This window comes from Halichoeres trimaculatus, unplaced genomic scaffold, assembly GCF_033239565.1.
Source record: "Halichoeres trimaculatus isolate MK-OKI-2021-1 unplaced genomic scaffold, fHalTri1.1 fHalTri1_scaffold_1, whole genome shotgun sequence".
Classification (NCBI taxonomy): Eukaryota; Metazoa; Chordata; class Actinopteri; order Labriformes; family Labridae; genus Halichoeres; species Halichoeres trimaculatus.
The window spans coordinates 15,016,232-15,041,378 of record NW_027437179.1 but is presented as its reverse complement, the minus strand read 5'-3'; the positions used below and the strand labels follow the sequence as shown (position 1 = coordinate 15,041,378).

General features: G+C 38.8%; 1 long non-coding RNA gene across 1 annotated transcript; it reads left to right on the top strand.

Moving 5' to 3' along the window:
* Nucleotides 1–115: 115 nt before the first annotated feature.
* On the top strand, nucleotides 116–24,859 carry LOC141787128 (uncharacterized). The gene is made up of 3 exons (XR_012598034.1): nucleotides 116–138; nucleotides 24,337–24,371; nucleotides 24,815–24,859. It is a non-coding gene; the product is annotated as an uncharacterized LOC141787128 (long non-coding RNA).
* The last annotated feature ends 288 nt before the right edge of the window (nucleotides 24,860–25,147 follow it).

Below are 25,147 nucleotides of genomic sequence, written 5' to 3'. Positions count from 1 at the left end.
CCCTCCAGGTTGATTGCCACTCATGTGTGTCACCTGTGTCTTGTTTCTCACCTGTGTTTGATTACTCCCCAGTCTTTAAAGTCTCAGTGTTTCTTGTGTTCTCTGGGAGTTCATTGTTTGCTGTTTCCCGATCCTTTGGTGAGTTCTCTAGTGTTTTGAATTTTCAGTTTGATTTAAACAAAATGTTTCTTCATTAATCTGCATTTGGGTCCACCTCCTTTTGGTTTCCTGTGTTTCTGGAGTTTATGACAATCAGACCTCATCCAAATTTATACATGCCCTGAGGTTTGAGTGCCAGATCCAGCTTGTGGTGCCAAAGACTGGACTTAAAAGAAAGGGGGGGCTGGCATTTTCTGTGGTTGGACCTGAACTCTGAAACACTCTGAAACACTCTGTCCCCTTACTCTTTGGCCTAACAGCCCCCATAACGCTGTGTTTTAAGTCTCATCACAAGGCCCATTTTTATTCTTTAACTTTCAACACTGTTAGTTGTGTGGTCGACTTGTGTCTTTTTTTTAAATTATTTTATTTCTTCTGTTGTTTCTAGTATTTACATGTATTGCTTTTTGGGTATCATTTACTGTTTTGGTTTATTTTCTTGGTGTTATTATTTTTTGGTTACATAATTATTTCTTTCCTATTGATGTTTTGTGCAGCACTTTGGGAACTTTCAGTTTATAAAATGAAAGCACCTTGCTCGCTCCCAAAGTGGATTGGAATTACACGCGTGGATTTGTGGCGTATTCTTTGGTTTACTTTTGTGAATTTGGAGAATATTCACATTTTCATGTGTCTAATATATATTGTAAGAAATAATCCAATTTCTTTATAGGACATATACATGACAGCTGGTGATAAATCTTATGGGACCACATCAATGCCTTTGTGGGTTGATGATTTAAAAAAAAATAATGAATTTCTAGTGGCATCACTCAGTGGTTTCCAATGCTGTGGTTTGTAGCCTGTTGACTGAGTATGCCTGTTAGGAAAGCTTTCTCAACTTCACTTTTCAAATTCTATGGAATGGGTATGTATATGTGATTTCCAGTGCTCCAGGAGTTAGCCCCAGGTGAACACTTGAGGAAATTCACTGTTAAGGGCTTTAATTCTCAAGGCTGGAGGTTTCCTCTTGGTCATGTTCAAAGGAAAGCAGGGCTCTTATCCTTCTCTTGCTCTTCATGCAACAGGCCCACCCACATCACTTCAACCTTCTTGCTACAGCTATGGTAGCTGTAGGAACATTATTTGACTAAAAAAAATCTTTCATCCAAAGAACTGTTGGCTTGGCTGTGGATTCCTTGGTTGAACTTAAAGATCTGTGGATAACTGCAGTCACCACAGATGGGAAGCATGAAGTTCTCCTCTTGCTCTCACACGTACATAGATGCAGCCTAATATGCATGTATGCTTCTCATAGCGAGCTTACACCCCTGAGCTTTAATTCCTCATATTAAAGCAGGTCATTTTGTGTGTGATAGAGAGCTTGGATTCACTGTGTAATTTCCTCTCTGGGGAGCTGCAGCACTGGCTTAAACTAGAAGACGCTGATGATTTGCTTTGCTTCACCTCTGCCTTTTCATCCTGAACACCTTGTTCAGCTGCCTTGCTTGGCTGCTCGGCCTGGCTGCTCTGCACCCATGCTTTGTCTAGTTGCTTTGCTTTGTCTGCATTGCCTTGCTGTGCTTGTTGCTGTGCCTTTACTGCTGAATTTGCCATGTGGGTGGATGGGTCTCAACTCAAAGTTTATTTTAATGCTGTCTTGTTTGGCCTTTTAAGCATAGACCAAATGTGATTTTTGGGTTAAACCTCATCTTTTTCCCCACTGAGTGAAGGTTGTTGACCTAGCTGGCTTTAATCTTTATGTCTTGGCTGTGTTATTTGAACTATATGCCATTCTTGCCACTCGATTCCGTTACGATTTTTTGGGATGCCGATTTAATTCAAATTTTGATTCTTCGATATATATGATATTTGAGACTTTTAGTTTGCTTTTTTAACACCAAATCATGTGAAAAAGTTAAATGATGATGATGATATCAACAGACTCCATCAGGAGCCATATTTTCCCATAAAATGCACATCACATGATTGAGAGAGAAATGTTTCACCCTCTGCTGGAGAAAAGTGGTAACTTTTTTTTCCCAGTCCAGTTTATTAACACAAACTGAAATTAAGAATTTTAAATCGGAAAAAATTAAAACATTTTGACAAAGAACCCAAATATATCATTTTTTTTTGTTTTTTTTACTCCCACCCCTATTAAATATTAGTTAATCAAACCTAATTTCCATACCTGCATCAATTTAATTATCCTTTTATTGATGCTTTAACTTAGTGTACATAATTAAAACTTTGATTTGAATGAACTTTCAAAATGAAATAATGTCAATGTCCCATCTCCATCTTCACGTCATCCAGTTGAGGATGTGGAGCACACGCATCAGTGTCCGAGATTAAAGATTCACTTTGCTGGAATTCTCCAGAAATACGTGTACCATCAAGAACAAATGGTTTACGGACATTAACACAAATTAATTTGTCATTAAGCTCTGATTTAACTAATCCAACACATATGTTGACTTTTTTAAGTACAGCTAGTTGATTATTGTGAGAAACAGAACTAGTCTGTCCACCAGAGGGAGGTTTAATCTGCACAACCACCAGCTCACATTTACCAATTTATTACCTGCTTCCAACAAAAGATCTAAACATAAGTGATGAAAAATAATTGTATTGATTTATATCAGTTTTATTACTGGTCCACCTGACTTTCTACTTTCCATTTTCATTCATGTAATGTCTATGGGCTGTTTCATATGCTGTCAGGTAAACTGTCTTGTGGTATGTATGCATGAGGGATTTTGCCTCATAGAACAGCTGGACTAAGACGGGAAGTTTGGGGAGTAGAGGGAAGATTTGCAGCAAATGATCAAGCTCTGGAGTTGAACCACCAAATGTTGCAACCAGGACCACAGCCTCTGTATACGGTGCATGCTTTTAAGCTACTTGACCATCAATAACCCAGGGCTTTTACATGTAATACACATGAAGTGTATTAAGCCGTTTCAGATCAATGTCACAACTGAGTTATTGACAGTTAAAGCGTCTGAAGTACAGAGAACAGAATTTCTGAGCATTCTTCAAAATTCAGAATGATAGGAAAAATGCTATCTATCTATCTATCTATCTATCTATCTATCTATCTATCTATCTATCTATCTATCTATCTATCTATCTATCTATCTATCTATCTATTTTTTTTTTAATTACACTGCACATTTTAGTGAAAGATTGGAGTAACTCTGGCCTATGGGCTGTATGTTTATGGCTGAATTTAATTTAGGTTACAGAATTGTTTATAACAAAGCAATGCTTTAAGTGCCACATCAAACTTTTTAATATCCAAAAACAAGAAAACAAAGAACTCTTTTGCCTCTTCCTTTGCTGCCATACTTTTGTATATATTTTCTTTCATGTGAGTGAATAGGAGCAGGAGTTTTGGTGTGTCTGAGCTATCAGTCTGTCATGAGGGAGCAGCTCAGTACTGGAGGTCTTTATGTGCTGTGTGCACATCGGATGTATTTACAAGCTTTGGGGTTTCCTGCTGCTAAAGCCAGCTCTGTGCGTCTTACTAATTCCTTCTTAAAGCCTTGTCAAAAAGTCAGGTCTGCTCTCTCCTGTATCCTTCCACCACCTTCTTGCCACTGTATTAAAATGACATACCACAGGTTTTACTATAGTTCCCTTTTTATGAAACTGAAGAGATGTATAGTATTCAACAAAAAGAGTACAAACAGGCCAGATCAAACAGGGTATGAAAGACATTCAACATGTAAACACATTTTTATTTGAGAATAATGAACACAGAGACTTGTACTTTTTTAACCTGCATTCACAATGATTACGAGACGTCATAAACTGAAGAGGACAAAAATAATTTATATTCAATAAATGTTAAGAGGGAAGTTGAAGGGATTAAGAAGTTTTTTTCCGGGAGGTGTTTTTGTTCATCCCCAAAAGACACAAAAAGGCCTTGCTGGTAATTCTTTGCTTCACATGTTCCTCATTACAACACCTTTCAGTTCCCAGCTACTCCATGCTGTATGTAACCCAATGTTTCATTCTCATTTTTGAAGTTATTATCCTAGTTTGTGTTTACACGATGATGTAGGACTTACACATATGAGAAAATGTGGGTTAATAGATACCCAATTATGGCTGTAAAGCACATCTCCCCATGTTAGTCCTTTCCTTAACAGGAAATGCAGGGTCCTTAGCAGGGTTTTTGGATAAAAAATGTTGTCTCCTAGAGAAATAAGACGGAAGCAAATTAATTTACTGTGAATGGAGAGAGAAGACAGGGGGCTTTGGAGAGCTGTAATTGGAGGGAGTAGAGGGAAACGTGTGTGTGTGTGTGTGTGTGTGTGTGTGTGTGTGTGTGTGTGTGTGTGCATGTGTGTGAAGAGTATGAAGCGTAGAGGAGAGAGGCAAAAGGGGGAATGCAGGAGAGGGGAGAAAAGAATGTTGGAGGAGGGAGGTGGAGATTGGAGGAGTTGCAGAGGAGAGGGTAAACAGTGCCCCAACCAGCCAGTTCAGATGCTTGGAGCCTGGTACAGAGGGGTAAACCCCCCACCCACATCCCCATTTCCATCACCCAATTCAGCGAGGTCAGCTCAGCTATGCAGGCCTGACAGTTTTGGTTTGCTGTGTGCCCTGTGTTTGTTTGGATTCTTCAGCCTTGCTTAGCAAGCAGCTTTACAACAGATGGCCAAAGAAGGCCACTGTTTAGAACAGTCTGCAGCATGAAATCACACCGAGGAACGCACACAAGCTGCAGACAAAATACACAGAGACATCACAAGTACACATGCAAATCACACAGATTCCCATAGTTGTTTGCAGCAAACAGTTATTCCCATTGACAGCAACAATGACACACAGTGATGAGACACGGGGAACACATGCGAGCAAACAGATGAAAGAGATAGTGTTGTCTCATACCAAACAACTTTTGTAATGCTCTCAAAACTGAGCAGTCTTGTATAAAATCATTGTCATTCCCAAACATTATTTAAGAACATTGTGTTTATTGTAGCTTAAATGTGATGTAAACTCATAAACACCCTCCCAGAGTACAAGAGGAACAGCCAACTAATATTGTTTCTCTCACGAGTTGGGCTTCTACCTCAATTAGGCCTTTCAACTTCAGAGGCTCAGTATGATTAAGTGGCAGTTAAAATCAGTCACATTAATACACCATTGTGCATCTGCTGCTTAAGGTAATTAAAGAAGTAAATGACTCATAAGAATGAACATATTAGCCGCAAAGTGAAAGGCAACTAGGCTGCCTCATGAAAATATGTACCATTAAGATACTGCATTTTTATATTGGGGTAATCAGCTCCACCAGCCTGATACTGATTTAATCCACTCCAGTGGAAAGTCTATTGGCGTGCAGCCGCGTGTCACTGTCTTTCTTACATCTACCCGCTGATAGCTAGGCATTTAATTTAAGCATAACCTTTGAAATGCAGTAGTAAAGCGCTGAGGTATCATGCAGGCAAATCATTCAGAGGAGCAATGCGTTAGTGTCATTTGGAGGCAGATGGGTAGCAAGAGAAAAAATTAACAAGAAGAGGATAAAATCAGCTACAAAGACAAAAAAAGGCAAGAGCAATCTGGGAACAATGCAGCAGGCAGATCTCAGCATCCCCTCTCTTCTTGACCTCAACTTTTTCTTCTGAGCATATGATGCCTCAGGATGCCCACCACAGAATACAGCAATAAAATCTGTCAAGCTGATAAAGGGGGAGGAAGAGAGCAGAGGCATGCCAACTGTGCAGGGTACTTAGATGGAGTGTTAGAAAACACGTGCTTCCCAATTGCATCTCTGCTGGAAGTGTTGCATCACTTTGTATCAAGGAGCGGTGTGCTTGGGAAAATGGGCGCTACCAAAAGCCCAGCTTGATACCCAGAATACTGTGAGCAGATTTTATCATGCATGAATGATATTGTTTAGAATGGGAAGATCTATCTGCCCTGCTCTCATAGACAGGAGACTCAACATTTTTGATATACTTGAGACCTCTGGGATAAAACCAGTAGAACCCTTTATCTTCCAATTTAGTGGAGTGGAATATAAATAAATAAGTCATTTAAACATCTCTGAAATCAGAAACTGCCCTTGAAGTGGAGGTCAATGATCAGTTAGTGGTGGTTTCTGGAGCATTTCCACAGGGTACGAGGATTAACTCATTTTCAGAATGAAAGCAATGAAACACTAAATCAGTAAAATGTAAATATACACAACACTTTGAATGATTATTTGTATGAACCATTGGAAAATGGTATTATGTGAACCAAAAAACCAAATCAATGTAGTAAACTCTTTTTTTTAATGTACATAACTGTAGCACAATATTTGTGGCAGGAAACCTTTATTTATAAATTACATGATAAATAAATAAATAATCCCTGCCTTACCATCATCACCAACACTACCCTGGGCATATTTATTTATATATATATATATATATATATATATATATATATATATATATATATATATATATATATATATATATATATATATATATATATATATATATATATATATATATATTTTACCATTATTGTCGTGTAAGTAATTCATAAGAATTGTGGAACAATTAACATTGACACGTGAGCAGTCTCTTCACATAATATTACTGCTACTCCTATTATTATTGTTAGTGAAAAGGGATCTGTGCAATTTTGTTCAAGAAGTTTGAATCAAACAAGTAGCTCTTTGTACCACTCGTTTCCCTCGAGGAAGCCCTCAGTCTCAAAAGGTTAGTGAACTTTATGTAAAGCCTAACCCATATTATGACACATTGGACAGTTTTGTCAACTTTTTAAGTAAAGTTTTTAGTAAATGTGCATCCTTTCAATGCAGACACTACATTTTCAAAAAAAATAATAAAGTGAAAATTTTAATATTACTCTTAATGCAAATTCTTAAAAATTAAAAAAGATATTCCTGAAAAAAAGTATATGACTGATTTCATGATAACAGCCATTTGGTAGTCAGATGATAAACCTCAAGGGGGTGGAGGACTTTTTTTTCCGAACAGGTTTTTAAGGAAACTGTTATGTTGATGACATAGATGTCATTTGAACTAATTGATCAAATATGATTCCTTTGGCAATAAAGGGTTAAGACTCCATGCTGCTTTGGGATAATCCCATGTATGAATATATGACGTGGGAACTCCTGTGCAGGAACCACAGGCCTGCACAATTAGCTTTGGATTGAGTTGCAGCAGAGTGAGAATGCTACCTATGAATAGCACTGTCTGTGTTGAAGTCATTCAGAGATGAGTAATATGATCAAATGCCACCAGGAACAGTCAAGAGCAGATAACAGGAAAAGAGTGGATTGCCTTGTCCACAGGAAAACAACAAAAAAAAAAGTAATCTCTTGTGGGGTCAGGCACATCACCCCTTATACTGGACTGTAATATGTTATGGTCTCAAAGGCAAATGATGTGATACATGGTGGACCATGCTTTTGGGAGGTACAAGACATAATTCATTTTTTTCTTTTTGAAATTGTGTCATCATTTTTTTTCCTCTTACCTTTGGGGGTTTATGGAAGTAAAGGGGGGTTTTCATCTCTCATCTTTAACTTCAGTCTCTCTTCTCATGTTGCCAGTCAGGCTGTAAACAATGCATAGAAAAGGGAAGTTTGCAGGTTTGTTTGGGCATGGTAACATGCAAAATCAGCGTTTATGAGACTGCGTAACTTTGAGCCGACAGTTTATTTTCAGTTTGTTTGTGTTTTAAATTAATTCCTTGTCTTTTACTGGTCTCTATGGTTAGTTTGGCAGATCAGCTAACAGCAGACAATTAAAAAAGGAGGGAAAATCTGCTTTAAAAAATGAACAGGTTTTAATGTCACTTCAATGCAGATAAATGAGAGCAACTGAGTGAATAATTTGCCCAGATGTTGTGTTTTTATTGTAAGCTGAACATTGCTATTAAACAATAAATCATCACCCAAAGAATTTTCACACAATAGTTCTTGTAATTATTGGGGTGAAAATGAATTAAAAGTGAAATGCAGGTGGCAGAAGTAGCCCAAACAACAAGCACTGCAGGAACCAAGGGCATGTGGGCTATAGAGCTGTAGGGTAGTGGGCGGGGGGATGACAGACTGCTGTTCAAGTCCATTAGCTGCTATGTGAGATGGGTGCATCTAGCAGCACACGACCTGTGAAGAATCTCAGATCTCACTCTTTCTTGAAATGAGGATTGCTGCATTAATTCTAGGAAACTATAATCTCTCAACCAAATCAAATTACTCTCATTAAGCCCTGGTAGAAAACTGCTTCTGTTATATGTATATATAAAAAGTATTTATTACCAATAATCACCTATATAGCATGAGCAGGCTCACAATGGCTTTTATTTTTGCTGATTAAGTTTAAAAACGGGGAAACAAGGGCACATGCTCATGGGTGCATATACTTGGCACTAAGCATAAACACACACACACACACACACACACACACACACACACACACACACACACACACACACACACACACACACACACACACACACACACACACACACACCCATCTCATAGAGTTTATGAGAGTGGCTGATGCAGTGATTAAAGGGGAGGAAAGAGGGATACAGTGCTCGGGGGCCTTGGAGAGGACATGCCTCACCTAGTCATAAAAACACACCTCTGTCTTTAAACCAGTACCAGAATTGCTATTAGTGGGTTCACTTGGAGGTGAACTGCAGAAGAATTTACATGCAAAGTAGCACGTCATCACTTAGACAGTGTGCTCGCACACATGGTGTTGCCTGTTACACGGCACACACTTACTGACCACCACATGTTTGCAACACTGAGTGGGTCGATGGTCTGATGCATGGCAGGCGTTCTACACAATGCTCTAGCTGCTGCATATTTTGTCACCTTTTTTCAGAAAATTACCATCTAGTTTAACATTTTAAATCAAAGTTGGGTGAAGAAGCTGCTGTAAATTTATTGAGGTTTATGTCAAGTATTAAGATAAATTAGTATCATTATGTTCATTAAGTAAGAATATTAATTGTAATCAACATTTTTACCACATTGTCAACAGGCTGAGGTGAAATTTGTCCAATTCTGTTCTGAAAATTGTTAATGTGTAATGGGATCAGTCTGGATAAATAAAATTGGTCGCAGATAAAGTATTTGCTCATCTACCAGTGTATGACATCATTTCACAAAGCAGGAGCAGGTATCATAAAGGCCTCGGCTGTATAATAGGAGAGACGGATATACCCTCTATCCATGTGTCTAGTGTTTTTTTTCTTCACATTACTAATTAATTACATCTAAAAGAAAATGTTAACAAAAACACATAAAAATGGGTGACAAAAATAATTTTCATCCATAAATTCAATTAGGACTGGGAGTCAGTGGGTCATTCATTGACTGGTTCAGCGTAATTACCTGTTTTTACTTTCCCTAATTTACTTCTCTATTCATCTGAGACACTAATGCCCCTGCAAACACACACACACACACACACACACACACACACACACACACACACACACACACACACAAAACACACTTTTCTGTGATCATTCAAATTAAGCATTGATTCCCGAGAGAAAATCTTTGTCAAACTACAATGCAGCAAACGCTAATGTGCTCTAAAAACAAATTCCCCTGAAGTCATATTAGGTAATTCTATTAGAAGTCAACCTACATACGGTCAATTTTAATACTTTAATCGAATAAGCTTAATGAAATAATGGATAAACAAAAATAAGAAAAAAAGGAGAACTTAATCAACCTACAACACACAATGTAGAGCATGAGTTAGGATAAAAAATATACTCTTGAATCCCAATCCTCTGCTTTATCTGACCTGGGTGCATAGAAAGAGGACTAGTCAGAGGCGCATGAATGGCAGGTTAACTAATTATACCATGAGAGCATGGCAGGTGCAGTACGTTATATGGGAGCCTCCTGGACAATCCCAATCCAACAAATTAAAAATTTACATGCCTTTTACGCATTAACGGCAATAAACATGGCAAGTAGCGGCGATGTCTCTGAGAGAAGATCAATACAGACATTTTTACAACCACAAAGTGGAAAACCCCAAAATTAAAACAAGCATTATGACAGTTGGTTTGCAGAGCAAGCACCGCAGCAATGTCCCAGTAACTTGATGAATAACTCTACAAGCAGTTGTTTGGTGAACTGTGAAATGTTTCACCACACACAGCTCCAAAGGACCCAGACGCATAAAGGTGATGAGCAAAGCAAACTTGCAAAACTGACGCCAGGGAGCCTTGCCGGTTTGAGTCTTGTTTACTAAAAAATGTTAAGTTTACTAAATCTATATATGCTGTATAGGTCCACATTATCATACTGACTAACTTACTTCGATCCCTAAATATCTGTTTCCTTTATAAGCACCACCCTTAACACAGCTGAACAGGTGTGGGATTCCTTCAATTAATGAGTTTTTTCTTTGCTGTTTGATATAGCAGGAAAAAAAATCCCACACTGCACCAGGAAACGATCCATTACTCAGTTGCTAAAGAGGCTTTTGGGGTGAACAGGAACGTAAGACTTAAGTGTGAGTATCTGATTAGTTCTGGGCAAGTGGGGCTTTAGAGGCATTTCTACTGGAAAATAAAACATTTTCTTAGTTTTAAATCCCCTTTTCTTTCATTTCTTATACTTGTTTATTTTTTTTATTATTTTTGAACTTTTGGGGCAGGATAAAGAGGGGATGCAGAGAGGAAAAGAAAATGTGGTAATTGAATGATGAGTTGGTACCTTTGGGTCCCCCGTGTTACCTCTGAATCCCAGAGGTTTGGTTTTCGTATTAACACTAGATTTGAACAAGTTTCACTCCATGTTAGGCTAAGACACTTCTTTGACACTTTTACATGGGAAGACAATCTTAATCTCTACAGATTAAGACCTTCTCTCTGCTTCATTCTCTCCCATGCTCTGTGGAAAGAAGAAGGCAAGCGGCCTTTCGTAGCAGCCAGCCCAAGTTAAGTCATGGCAACTAAGTAAATCACTTCATCAGTTAATTGTCATCCATTCACACCAGAAAAGTTTGAATCTAGACTTTTTTTTTTCCTTTAAATCAGGCGGCCAAACTGGGATTCTGATTCTTGCAGCACAGATACTGAATATGTACGGTACACACATATGAAAACCTTTTTGATCCAGTCTATCCATGTCTGTTTCATTTATTATAACAACTAACGCTCATGTAAAATGCAGATATTTTATTTTTGTGTTGTTGTTTTTTCAAATTAAGAAGTAACAGCAAAAAATAGTTTACATTTTCTTGGCAAAAATCTTTACTACAGTTGCAGACAAAGGCAAACATTCTTCAATGGCCTGTGTTATCTCTATTAGGGGGAGTGAACTGCCCGTGCAAAAACAATGCATTTTTACAAACAAATGCAAAAGTTAAAAGCAAACACACCGGCAGAAACACTCAGCAAATAAGAAAACAACTGCATTGACAAAATGGTCTTCATATATACTAATAACACAAAATACACACAAAATCATAAAACATCTGCAAAAGGAATAAACTGCATCAAATTTAGGTTTCAAAGCAAAAGTGCCCCAGGCCTGGATACCAGAGCTGTACTATTGACTGGACAGTGAAACAATTAAGGATGAAGTCACTGAATTTCTGTTATTGAACTACAAAAAGGTGATATAATGAGCTGAGAGCATCTGTCAACCATAGCTTAAAGTTTCTCCTAAAACCTATTTACACTCATAAAAAGTAAGGTATGGCTTTGATTCAGTAACCACTGCTTAGTGTATTTTCTGTTTTAGTTTACTGATAGCGGCCAGCCAGGTGCTTCAAACTGCTGAGGGTCTGAATTGAAGGCCTGGTGCATGAAGCGTTACTTGGGAAAGTGGTGAAGTTTAACCAAAGGTGGAGTTGTTAAAGTTTCTGTATCCCAGAGTTTTACAGCGCCGGACAGAAGGATCAACAGAGCACTGTTTCACTGGAGGAAGAGTGAGTGTGGGGAGGTCAGTGTAAGCAGCCTGAGTGTGCAGTCACACTGGCAAACTGTACCGTGCTTGAGAACACTTCAACCCTTAAGCCCAGCTCATTTGACCAGTGTGAACACAAGTGTGCCATGCTTGAGCACAATCCACTTCTCTGCTTTGGAACGCTTCAGCACGGTTCACTTCAGCACGGTTCACTTCATGCACAAGCACAAGCATTGAGTACGGCACAGTTCAAATGGCCAGTGTGACTGCGCCCTGAGACACCTGGAGCCAAACCCAGAAAGATGTTGCTAACTATGGGCTGAGAGTTATGGAAGCTTATCAAGCACCTCAGTTAGCCGAGTAAATTCAAAGATCTTCTGCATGTGGACTATAAGTAGGCAGGACAATTCAAACCAGACCCTATATTTCCTAGGTGGAGGTGTCAGCTGGGCCAAATCTGATCAATGAAAACAGTTTCCACAGATAAAAGAGATAATAGCTGGAAGTGACAAAAGAGTTACAGCACAGGAAGAGTAAGGACATCCTCTAAAAGCTTTCTTTTAAAATGAAATGATACTATTTATTAGATTTCACCATGTAACCACAACTCTCCCTCTACCTGATCAAAAGGATGCAACATTTTGTGGTAGATGATAGTCTTGCAATTATTTATCCCCAAAGCTTTAAAAATAAGAGTTGGTTGTCAAGTACACTCAGTAACTCTCCTATTGATTCTTTCAGGAAATTAGTGAAATTTCTATGTTTTTCTTAAGTAAAAGAAATTTGCATTTAGAAAAGAGGAAAAATAAATACAGTGATGAGTGTGCAGTAAGGGCTGAGTAATTAGGAGTAGACACTACTGTGGTGGAAAACATTTGAGGAATTAACTTAGACTGGTTTGCTTCTCTTTTTTTTTGCTGCCCCACAGATATTTTACATTATTCAATCCACAATACCATATTTCTGATTCTAACATTTCTCTGGCATTTTAATGTTTAATAGCAGCCCTCGGCTGTCTATGGGCACAATTATTAGATTTCCGCAGAGAGAAATTGAAAAATTAATCATACTCTAAATTTTGTGCTTTTCTTATCCATTAGAAATGGCTCTGAGAGCTGTGACTTGAAGCTTGGTCTAAATACTGTTAATTTGCTGCCTCAGACGGGTTGTTTCTGCCACAGAGAACATTGCCTTTGTGTAAACATTATCTGATTGTTTATTTTCAGGAACTCATCTGATGAACAAAAAAGCTGTGGCCACTACAGATATGGTCTCCTAGAGCTGATGTGGGAGTGTGTTGTCCAAATATTAAACCCAGGAGCACATTAGAGATTTATTACAAGGTGCTGTTTAAAAAAGAGCAGTGGAAGTGTTTCTCTATTGGCCCTCGGCACCAAGCATCAACTGGCTGAAACATTCTCAATTACAGCTCAATTATAGCACCATATTTGGTAAAACTCCAAAACATACAGGACATTTATCTATAGTATATCTGGACTCAGGAGATGTTCTACCGTCCAGGCCTTTACTGTAGATTTGTTCCACTACCATGACATGTTTTGAGTGGGATTTCAAGCTTTTCTACATGTACAACTCTTAAATGCAGCAGTTTAAATTTCATGTTCTGAACTGTTATTTCAGCTATTTAAACCTATAATCATCTCCAGGGATTGCATGTATAGAGTCTTGTCAAGCTATTCCATGTCTGACTAAGGTACAGTGTGGTGTATTAATGTAATTGCTACCAACAGGGGAAAAAAATACAAAACACTAGGAGAGAGGAATGAAAGACTGTCGTATTTTCTGTGCCATTTATTGGCCGCTACACTCACAACAGCCCCATTACATCATGTCAAAGATTGTAAACAAGCAAATACCAACAGTGCACAAGAGACCAGTAAGAGAGAGCGGCACTCGCTGTCCTGCTCCAGAGGTTTCTTTGCCTCCACTGAAGCAGAAAAAAACATTTGTTTTACTGTCAATTTAAATTATATATCTCTTTTTTTGTACAGAGGGAAAGGTTGCATTGGGATTTATTGGAACATTGTCTCTGGCCAGGCTAAGCATTTATGGCACATGCCATTCACAGGGTGTGGAGGCACCATCACTATTATTTATGACAAGACATCCCATTATGGCCTATCATTTCTTAAATGGTACACAGCTATTCACCAGTGAATACTCACCTGTGCCATTTCTCTCCTGAATAAAGGCCATGTCAGTGCTGAACATAGACAGATTGTTATTAATGACTGACACCGTTTTTGATGGGTAAAAATGTGGCCACATGTACACAGACGACCTAAACATGGTGTGGCTCTCTATGAGAATTTGCTTCAATGAAAACACATTTGATGATCCTAATTGATGATCTGACAACCCCTTAAAAAGAGCTGTCGTTTTTTTTTCTGCATCACAGAAAAAGGATGTAAACAGAACAGTAGTGTTGTAATGAGTAAAATTCAATTTCAGATTTGTGTACATCATTTTTTCATCACTTTTATCATACTGTTATAATATTAAACATGCAATAGTGCACATGGCATGAGTAACCTGAACATTTGGATGGCAACATTAATGGTAACAGATGAATGCACTTTGATATGCAACATATGTTGTCAGGTGGACAACACATTTTTTTGCTGTAGGTTCTCTGCTTTTTTCAGCGACAGGATAGTCATAGTAGCTTCAAATAAGTATGTTTTTTAACTCATCATTAAGTGTCTGCACACAGTGAATTTTCTGTACTAAATCATGTTCCCCAAGTCCTTCTACCTTAAGACATGGTGCTAACATAAAGTAAACAAACTGCATGAGTACATTTTCAAGGGGTGTCATTTTGGCTTTGTGGTGCCACTTGTGATCTTTGATGCTGACTATCAGCATTCAAACAACCTGTAACCCTTTGCCCCATGTCATTAAAAAGCCTTGCTTGACATTTTACAGGAGGACGACAAAGGATTAAAGGGGACATAACATGCTGATCCCTGATTTAATACTTACATATAATATAATAAATTTGAAAACAAGACCTTTCACCCCCTGAATTTTCAAAAAATGAGATATTGTATTTTTTCTGATATCCTAGAAAGAGATTTGATGCCTCTGAAAATGGGTCATTGACATTTGGCTTCGAGATTTCGACCTTCATGACGACACGAGGATCCTTTCTTTTTATTGGAGTAATCTGATAAAGCAGCTCCTCCTCTGTGATGTCAGTTAGTCACACAACCGCCACCGAGGAATACACCCACCAAGAGCTGAGTATAAATAAAGCTCCCTACTAGCTCTGGCTATCTTGACTGAGTGCTAACATAGTGACGAACTGACGGTAGAGGCGATCTTTAGACTACACTTTCAGCATGATGGATAAAACAGACAGAGAAAAGTGAAGGAGCAGGATGGAGCCCTGTTATAGAAATAGTTTGTTGGTGAAGTCTGCCTATATTTCCACGTATAAACTATACATGTTACAGTACCGGTTTGACTCACCACACTGAAGTGTCCTGAGATGATCTATGTTGAGGTGGATTTTCTTCCTCCTGAGCTGCAGAACCGTCCTGGTCTGACTCGGGGTCCAATACAAAAGGACGTATCCTACACTCTGCCATTTTATTAGTGCTATCAATGCCTTACGGTGAAGTTTTGGCAAACAGCAAACTCGCTCGGTCTGCTCCATTCAATATGGCGATTTTGTAAATACTGCCATGCTGCAAAAACCGCCCCCTGGCTCTACTCCCTCCGCCCCTCTGATAGAACTGACCAATCAGAGCACAAAGGGCTGTGACGTTGCGAGGTTACTGGAGGTCATTCTCGAAACAGAGCGTTTCAACAAGATCTTCAGAATGGCCAAAAATGAGGATATTGACATTAACATTACATGCATCCACTGTCTCCGAAGTTATAACTATGTAACCCAAACAGCATCTTCCACTTGCATCGTAGCCTTTCCCACCATAGGGCAATGCTGGGGTGAAAGAGAAGGAAGACACAATGATCTCCCAATCTCTGCAGAACTGTGTGGGGACCTGAGCTGCTTGGATTTTAACCAAGCAAGAATTTCGCTGCTCTGCTTCCTGGAGCTTTTTCTGGCAACTTGCTGGAACCTAACTGCTAAGCTAGAAATATTTGCCCAGTGTTAGCCTTGCTAGAATCCATATGTGTGGACTACCAAACTCCTGATTTGGTGGCTGCGCTGTGTGAGGCTCCAAAAATTTAGATATGATTTTTTACAAAGTCATGTTAGATGTTCCTGTTGAGCATACCAGGTAGCATCATATAACTATTGCTCTGCTCTTCTGGGAAAAGGAAAAGGGGGATGCGGAAATGAGAACGAAAAATATGCCTGCCATCCCTCTCACTTCTCTTCTTCCCCCATATACCTTTGCCATATCTGGTGACAGAATCCACTTCAGCATCTCCTGGCTTAAGTTATTACATGCAAATGCTTGATATTATGTTTTTCTGCAAGTCCATGTCTGCAATAAATTCAGATGTATACAGATTAATCATCAGCTTTAATGCTAACTTGAGGGAGAATGGAGAATTTTTCGTTAATATAATTAAAAACTTCATTCAGCCTTATTTTGTTACCACCACATGGATATCAGTTTATGAATAGATGACTTTTTAAGGTTACAATCTATAAACAAAGCACTAAGTGTTAGATCCTCCCCAATGCCCACTGACGCATTCTTCTCAAAACTGCATTAAAACTCTCATTCTGAAAACAGTTTTTAAATAGGAAATTAATTTATTTATTCATTATTTTTATACATTGTTTTAATTTATCAATTTATTTTCCTGATATTCTTGACATTTGGTTTCCTAAATTAAAAAAAAAAAACTATATTTTATAGTATTAATGGGGGTTTTTGTGTGTGTTTTTTTATTTTTATTTTTTGTTTGTTTTTTTCCCCCTTCATTGTTTGCACAGGGTCTCATCTCTGAAGTTCAGATTAAGATGTGATTAAAATTTTATTCTCCCTTCAGCAATCAAAGAACGAGTTAGCCCCTTGAAAACTGGTTAAAAAAAAAAAAGTTACAAATTCTGCCTATCCTTTAAAGTTAGCTCACCTTGTAAATCTATTCTTTTTTAACACTGAGCCATCGTGGAAACTATTTTTTTAGGTTGCTGTGAGAAGCACTATCTAGCATTTACGTCCCAAACATGCAGCACGTGTCTTTCATCAGTTGGAACAACAGCACTTTCCCCCAAATCAGGGCCTGCAGGCTGATGCCAAGAATACTGCTGTCTGTTTCCAACACTGTAAGGAGCTAGTATAAATAAGACATAAGGTCCAGCTCACTACAGAGTTTTCACATTAGTCTGTCTGTGTAGGTGATGTCCTCTGCCCTTGAGTGTGAAGTGTGTAACTGTAAAGTGTATACTACGCTTGCATGTGTGTTGACCATCTTTTGCGAGCTGCTTCCAGATAATCTCCCAGGTAAATTTACCTTTGTAGCAATTGAGAAAAACAACGTAGGATTATCAACAATCAGGATTAAGGCTTTATGGAAACAAATAAGTGTTTTATGAAGAGACAGTCCTAGTTTTAATTTCAATGGCTCATTTAACCCTTATCTGTCCAAATCCTTTGGGTCCATTCTATGTTAATTGGATCTACATTGCACAAGCATTGAGGGTGTTAACAAGCACAGCCTATGAATATTAATTACCCTGAAGTTTTTTGCACAAGGAAGACTTCACTAGTACATATTAATTCTGAAGTTTTTAAAGTATTGCTCTCATTAAAAATGAATAGGCCTTGTGTTTGAATGTTTCCCCAGGAGGAAAACATGCATCCTTTCTTAATAAACTGGGTCAGATTAGCTAAGAATGGCTTTTCTGTGAAAAAGCATCATTTTTAGATGAAAACATTTAGGTTATGTGTTTTTGATGTGACTGACTTTTGACAAAGGCTCCTGTGACTTTTACTTGTAAATTTTTGAGCATGCAGTATTTGTGTGCAGTCCCTCGAGGCTCTGTTAAACTGCTACGTATTTGCAGCTCTAAACACTCAAGTTGTTTAGCTAAATAGTACAAAATTATACTGTCTCCCCTTGTATTTGTATGTGTGCGCATGACTGTGTGATTACTTGAGTGTGGGACTTTGTGTGTAGTATTCTCAAGCAGTTGTTGGCACTATAAATAAAACATTGAGGATGCATTAGGCCTTCTGCTAGCTCAGGTCTCAGTCAGCCATTTAACACTGAACTGACACAGACATGCTTTCCTGTCTGCCTCTGGATAAATACGGGGAACGTCTGCTTGAGTTCAGAGATGTTCTGGCTTTTCATCCTTTTTGTGTAAGCACAAAATGTTCAACATGACAGAATAACAGTAATTGAGATGTTTTCTAATAAACTAGGGTAAGAAAAAGGTTTCTAAAATTAACGTTTTGTTCTTTACATTTTTTAACTGAATGCAAAGTTAAAGGTCCCATATTGTGCAAAAACCACTTTATTAAGCCTTTTAGTGAAATTTGTGGGTCTTTGGCTTTCCTCCCAGACCACAAACTGTGACATTTAATGACAAAACCTGTACTTAGAAGTGCTTGTGAATGTAAAATCCTGACCTAAAATGAGCTGTTTGGATTTTGGGGATTTGCCAGCTATTCCCTTTTTTGACCAATCAGGAGCAAGTCTGACCTGATTGGTCCACCAGAGCAGATACCCCAAAACCCCATCCCCCGCGGAGGAGAATACCAAAGTTGAAGAGCCATCACTGCTTTGTTTTTGGCTGTAAACAGCCACATAGTTCCATGCTCAAGCTTCCCATCTCGGAATAAGACAAGACTAAGTGGCTAGAGTTCATTTATCAAGGAAATGTGCCAGCTACACTCAGTAAAACTGTGCATGTGTGTGCTAGTTACTTCACGGCCGACTGCTTTTCCAACTTTGGACAGTACAACAGAGGGCTAGCGAAAAGACTGGTCCTGAATCCAGGCGTATTACCAACCATCCACCAACAAACCTCTGACCCTGGAAATGTGAGTATTTTAAATGCTGTGTGCTGTGGAGCACATGTAAGAGCTTTTCCTCAGTGTCCCCCTTGTCTCTGTGTTAGCTTCAGGATGCTAACTTTAGCTGCGGTCAGCCTGTTGTTTTAGCCTGTAATGTTACGGTAAACAAGCTTCGCTGTTTTCTAAACATTGTGCACTCGGAGCTCGTGGCGCTGCTCTCTGTGACGTGGAAGAGTGGGGCTGTATTAGTGGTGGCTCATTTACATATGAAGGTCACGCCCACTAAATCAGACCGTTCTGAACAGAGGGGCTATGAGAGCCTGGAAACAATGCTGCTGTGCTTGATTTATTGGCTTTTTGGACCAAAACATGTTACTACCATTTCATGAAGACATCAATGATCCATATTAAACTGCAGAAAAGGAGCAGAATATGGGACCTTTAAAATAAATTAATTAATTAATTAATAAAACACCCTGCAGTCTGAATAAATTTATGACCCCAGTATTGTGTTTTAGGTAAAATAGGAGTGGATTAGAAGAGGGAAAACATGCGTACAATAAAATGTGGGCTAATTGGGGCCCAGATTCCCAACCCAATGCCCTATCATTCACCTTGGCAAAGCATCCTTGTATGAATTGCAAGTACCACTGACACTTTTTACCAGATGCAATTCTCATTTTTATGCCATTTTTTATTTTATCACCCACTCTGTTTGTACCAAATTATTCAACTGATGTCAGTGTAAGTCTCATTGGGCAGGCTGTCACAAAATCCAGTCTTGCTTTGCTGTCTTGGGGACGGAGAGAGCATCTGCACTAAGGACAAAATAACCTGGTCCCAAGCTTTACTCAAAAAATCTAAAGGTCAAGGTCTAAAACTCATGGTGAATTAACACATCTGACCACATTTTGCTGATTACCTGAAGCACAGCCGGGGCACTAATGAGGTGCAGGTATAAAGTGGTTGTGTTAAGTCCCTGGATATTTTATAAGAGTGTTTGGGCATAACTTAAATCAAACCAAGTGTGCCTGCAGGCAAACGTGTTGTTATTTACAAGGCAGATCCTTTCTAGTTATGCATACCAGGCCCAAGATGATGCATTTAACCCTTTTTCTTCCATCTCACCCCCAGAAAATGCAACAAATACACAGGTCACACTAGGAGTCCAGGGATGGGTACCTTTCACATTTGAAAAGATACGGTACCAATTCCTGGTACCTGGCAATCAGTACCCATTTCTCGTTCATTTGTTTATGTGGCAAAAATATCAATTTGTTTAATAATAGAATGTAAATTATTTCCAATTGAACATATTTATTCTTCAGTATGTAATCTTGCAATGCTATGCTCATGTCCAGCATATGGAACATTGCCAACTCTTCCACTCCCTCACAGTCACAAAGATTTATGGCATGTAGGTACCAAAACATGGTACCTTTTGGTTTATATGAATCGGTACCCAGTACTTATGACAGAACTTGGTCGGTACTTATAAAAGTACCTAATTCAGTACCCATCCCAATAGGGGACAGTCCAAAAATACAAAGTCATGTACATTAACACACTAATCATTTCAGTGCAGGGTGTTCCAATAGTATTGGTCAAAATAACCATTTTGCTGTATAGTCTTCTTCTGTAATTCATTCAAAATAAAAGCTGCAAATAAAACGCCTTTTTACTTATCTTTGTTTCGACCATTGGTACAGACAGTATGAAAAAAATCTTTTATCGAAAAGAGTAAAATCCTGAACTTATCTGTCCAATAAGAGTAAGAGGGTATGCAGGGAGCAGACCTAAAATAGTTACTGAAGAAGTCTCAACTGAATGTCTGAATTAGGAGAACTGTACAAGGCCTACCTGAGACAAAGACGAGGTGCTGGTTGGTTTACCTCTGAAATACTTCACAAACAAAACCTAATGACAATGGGATCATCAGAGTTGCACCTTAATTGAATAGATTCTTATCAAAAAGGCCACAGTTTAAAAAAGCAATATGATTTCAGTGGAAGTTAATGAAGCTGGGGAAAAAAAGGAAATCAGTGACACGGGCTGCATTTTACCCCCTCAATAATTATTTCATTCTCTTCAACATAGCAACACATCACTGTTCAATTTTCACCTCCATTTGTGTGATTATTAATCAGATCAAACATCAATAGCCAGCAGAGAAATTCAGCCTGTAATAAAACTGTCATATGCTGTGGTACAAAGACAGATGTTGCCAGTGGTGTGATAACATAATTAAACTGTTCTATGAGGGATTTCATAAAATTATTCAAATTGAACAAGCACTATCATTTTACCAATAATGCAATTTAGAGCAATATGCACCAATGTTATCCCCTCCACCAGATTTTCCAATAAATGGGAGCCTTAGCTAGGTCTCGTGTGACAACATGAAAAGTATACATGAAGATTCTTCAGAACTCCTTTGGATAAAAAAAAAAAAATCTCAACAGTTACTGCATCCGACACAGTCATCAGTGAGTTCTTCTGTGGACTGACACTTGGAAAAAAACATATGGTCACACTTCTGACAAACTAATGATCAGAGTGTTAAGTGCCTGGCACAAAGAGTATTAAGGCTTTTTGCTATGGAGCACATCCGGGCACATGCACCAAGTGAGGCGTTGCCACCCTCTGGCACAGAGTCTCCAGCACACTGTTGTAAATCACTTTAAGCGAGGTGTGTGGGGTTTTTTTTAAATTAAATGGAGATCAGATCAAAACAAATTTTCTTTGTTCATGTTCATGACAACTTTTTACTGGATACAAAATGCCAAGGTAAGGGACTTATGAGTACAGTTACGTTGCGCTACAGTTTGAAATGTGACGTCAAGCAAACATAGTCGGCTATATGTAGCGACGTCATCAGCCCGGTGCTCCGACGTATCTGAAGCCTAACGTGAAAACAAGTTAACACTGTCAGTTTGTACGTAGTTTAGTAGCCGTTTATATTTAGTGCAGCTGGCAGTGTAGTGCTCTAAGTCATATCAGTCATGTGTAATGTTAGTGAATCCTGGTTAGCTATGTCCTGCCAGTCATCTACCAAGCAGAGCTAACGTAACCTCACTCTTCATTTTATTGATAGACTAACAAGATGAAACAGACCACTGCAGAATAACTGCTGACTGTGGGTTGGAATGGACATTATCACAAACAGTTTAGCTCGTGTGTTAGCCTTTAGCTTGGGCTGTATCACTCTCCTGTTTAGCTTTCTTCAGCTCTTGCCTCTTTTTTTTGCCTCTTTTATCTGTCTGACAGTTAGGCTTCTGTGTCCACCATCACTACAAAATTAATCACAGAAATCATTTTCAGCAGAGAGGAAAACAGATCTGTGTTTTATCTCTTCTCACTCCCTAACTTTGTCAGCTGGCGTGGTGTTGTCATAGAGACCTAGGCGTGCTGTAAATCAAATTGGTCCTGGTTGGCCCAGACTGGAAGCTAAGAAGGCGCAATTTAACATAGCCTGTAACCAGCAATATTGGTGCTGATAATCTCATTTTAAAGTGTGGGTTATGGTCAGGCATATATCTAGAAGGGAGCCTTTTTCAAGATCACTTTCAAACTCCTCACAGCCCCTTTTAAGGTCCCATATTCTGCTCCTTTTCTGCAGTGTAATATGGATCGTTGATGTCTTCATGAAATGGTAGAAACATGTTTTGGTCCAAAAAGCCAATCAATCAAGCACAGCAGCATTGTTTCCAGGCTCTCATAGCCCCTCTGTTCAGAACGCTCTGATTTAGTGGGCGTGGCCTTCATATGTAAATGAGCCACCGCTGATACTGCCCCGCTCTTCTGCGTCACTGAGAGCAGCGCCATGAGCTTCGAGTGCACAATGTGTAGAAAACAGCGAAGCTCGTTTACCGTAGCACTACAGGCTAAAACAACAGGTTAACTGCAGCTAAAGTTAGCATCCTGAAGCTAACACAGAGACAGGGGGGACACTGAGGAAAAGCTCTTACATCTGCTCCACAGCACAAAGCATTTAAAATACTCACATTTCCAGGGTCTGAGGTTTGTTGGTGGATGGTTGGTAATGCGCCTGGATTCAGGACCAGTCTATCTGCTAGCCCTCTGTTGTACTGTCCAAAGTTGGAAAAGCAGTCTTCCGTAAAGTGACTAGCACACACATGCACAGTTTTACTGAGTGTAGCTGGCACATTTCCTTGATAAATGAACTCTAGCCACTTAGTCTTGTCTTCTTCTGAGATGGGAAGCTTGTGCATGGAACTATGTGGCTGTTTACAGCCAAAAGCAGCCACACTCGCTGCTGGAGGGAGTTCTCCCCAGATGCGGGTAGAGGAGTGGGCAGGAAGGGGGTTCGGGGGTATTTGCTCCGGTGGACCAATCAGGTCAGATTTGCTCCTGATTGGTTAAAAAAGGGAATCGCTGACGTCGGCAAACCCCGGAAATTCCAAACAGCTCGTTTTAGGTCTGAATTTTACATTCACAAGCACTACTAAGTACAGGTTTTGTCATTAAATATCACATTTTGTGGACTGGGAGGAAAGCAAAAGACCCACAAATTTCACTAAAAGGCTTAATAAAGTGATTTTTTCATAATATGGGACCTTTAATTGATTCTGCTGAGCATAACAACATCAGTAATAATAATTACTACTATTTTTTTTGTTGCTGTTGACATCACAGTCAATGACATCAAAATATTTTTCTTCTTTCTAGTAAGGTAAGATATGTATAAATATGATAATATAAATAAATATATTAAAAAAACTTTTTATGAAGTATTTTATGATAATAAGGTGTCATTTGACCCTTTGTTTTTTCTTCTCTTTGTAAACTTCCTCTTATTACCAATTTTATAAATTGTGCAGTTCATCCTCTTATCAAACCGTTTTAATGCCAAACTAGAAAAACACTCATAGTGCACAGACCTCCGCCTAGCATGTTGTGATTGTCATGCAACACTTTAGTCCTACTTTAATGTTATACTCCCTTTCAGCAGACTGTCTGCTACAATTTGGTGTTATGTGCAGCTTTGTACAATAATTTATTACCCGACAGTGTTGAAAATTATGATCAACCAGTACATTTTTCATATTCCAGATCTTAGTATCCAGAATATTGTATCCAGTATCAGGCTCGAGTTCAGCTCCTTTCTTTATTCTCACTTCAGTGTGTATGATTGATCAAAAGATGAGCATTGACCCATAGTGATGCTTTCATATTTCTCCTACCACAGGAATTATATGTTTCAGTCTGTTTTTAATACAAAGCTCTGTTTTCACTGTGCACCTTTTTTTAAATTTAATCATGTCTACTTTACTCTGACTCACTTGTTTTCTCCTGCTGTGTCTGTCCCCTCAGCCAACTCCTGCATGAGCAAATAACTGCACTGCTGGGTATGTTGGTAAAGATTTCATTTCCTTGTCATCATCACAACAGGAAACACTAAATGTACTCATGTCATGTACTTGCTTGGGCAGCTAACATTGCTAAAACTAGCAGTAAAATTAGACTACCATAATGGCATGAAACATGGCAGTGGTATGATAGACATCAGTCTCATCATAATTTAACACAAATGGGTGAAAAGACCAAGTCTTTGAATTCAGTGAGAAAGTTGCTGAGTTGGCACCTCTTTGGTCTGTCTCTTCCTTATGAACTGTACCATAGAGCACCTCCACAGGCCTGGAGCACGTCTGTTTAGGGCTGAACTTCCAGCCTGTCCATGGTTGCATTTTGGTACTTGCAGCCTGTTTAATGTTAAAGCAGTTGTTTTGCTTATTGAATGTGCAGCATTTCTGAAAGTAATGCACGTTTATCATTGTGTTCGTCGTTTCAGCTGTTGGAGCACTTTTGGCCCTTGTCGACCACCATATTTCACTGAGGGTGGGTACTGGAGAAAAATCATCACAACTTTTTTCTTTTTTTTTTTTTTTTAAGAGTAAGTACAACCACAATATATATATTGACCTCTCTGATTAAAATGAGCGTGCATTACAATCTACAAAATATAACAAACTAAGGCTTACATTTAAAATCAATAAGGCAGAACTGATTATATATGGACGAAACAAACACAGAAAAAAGTTATTGTCACAGAAAACATACCACTGCACTTACTTATGTGTAATCTTTGGAGAGGTAATTCTCTATTGCAGCTTTTCTTTGCTCT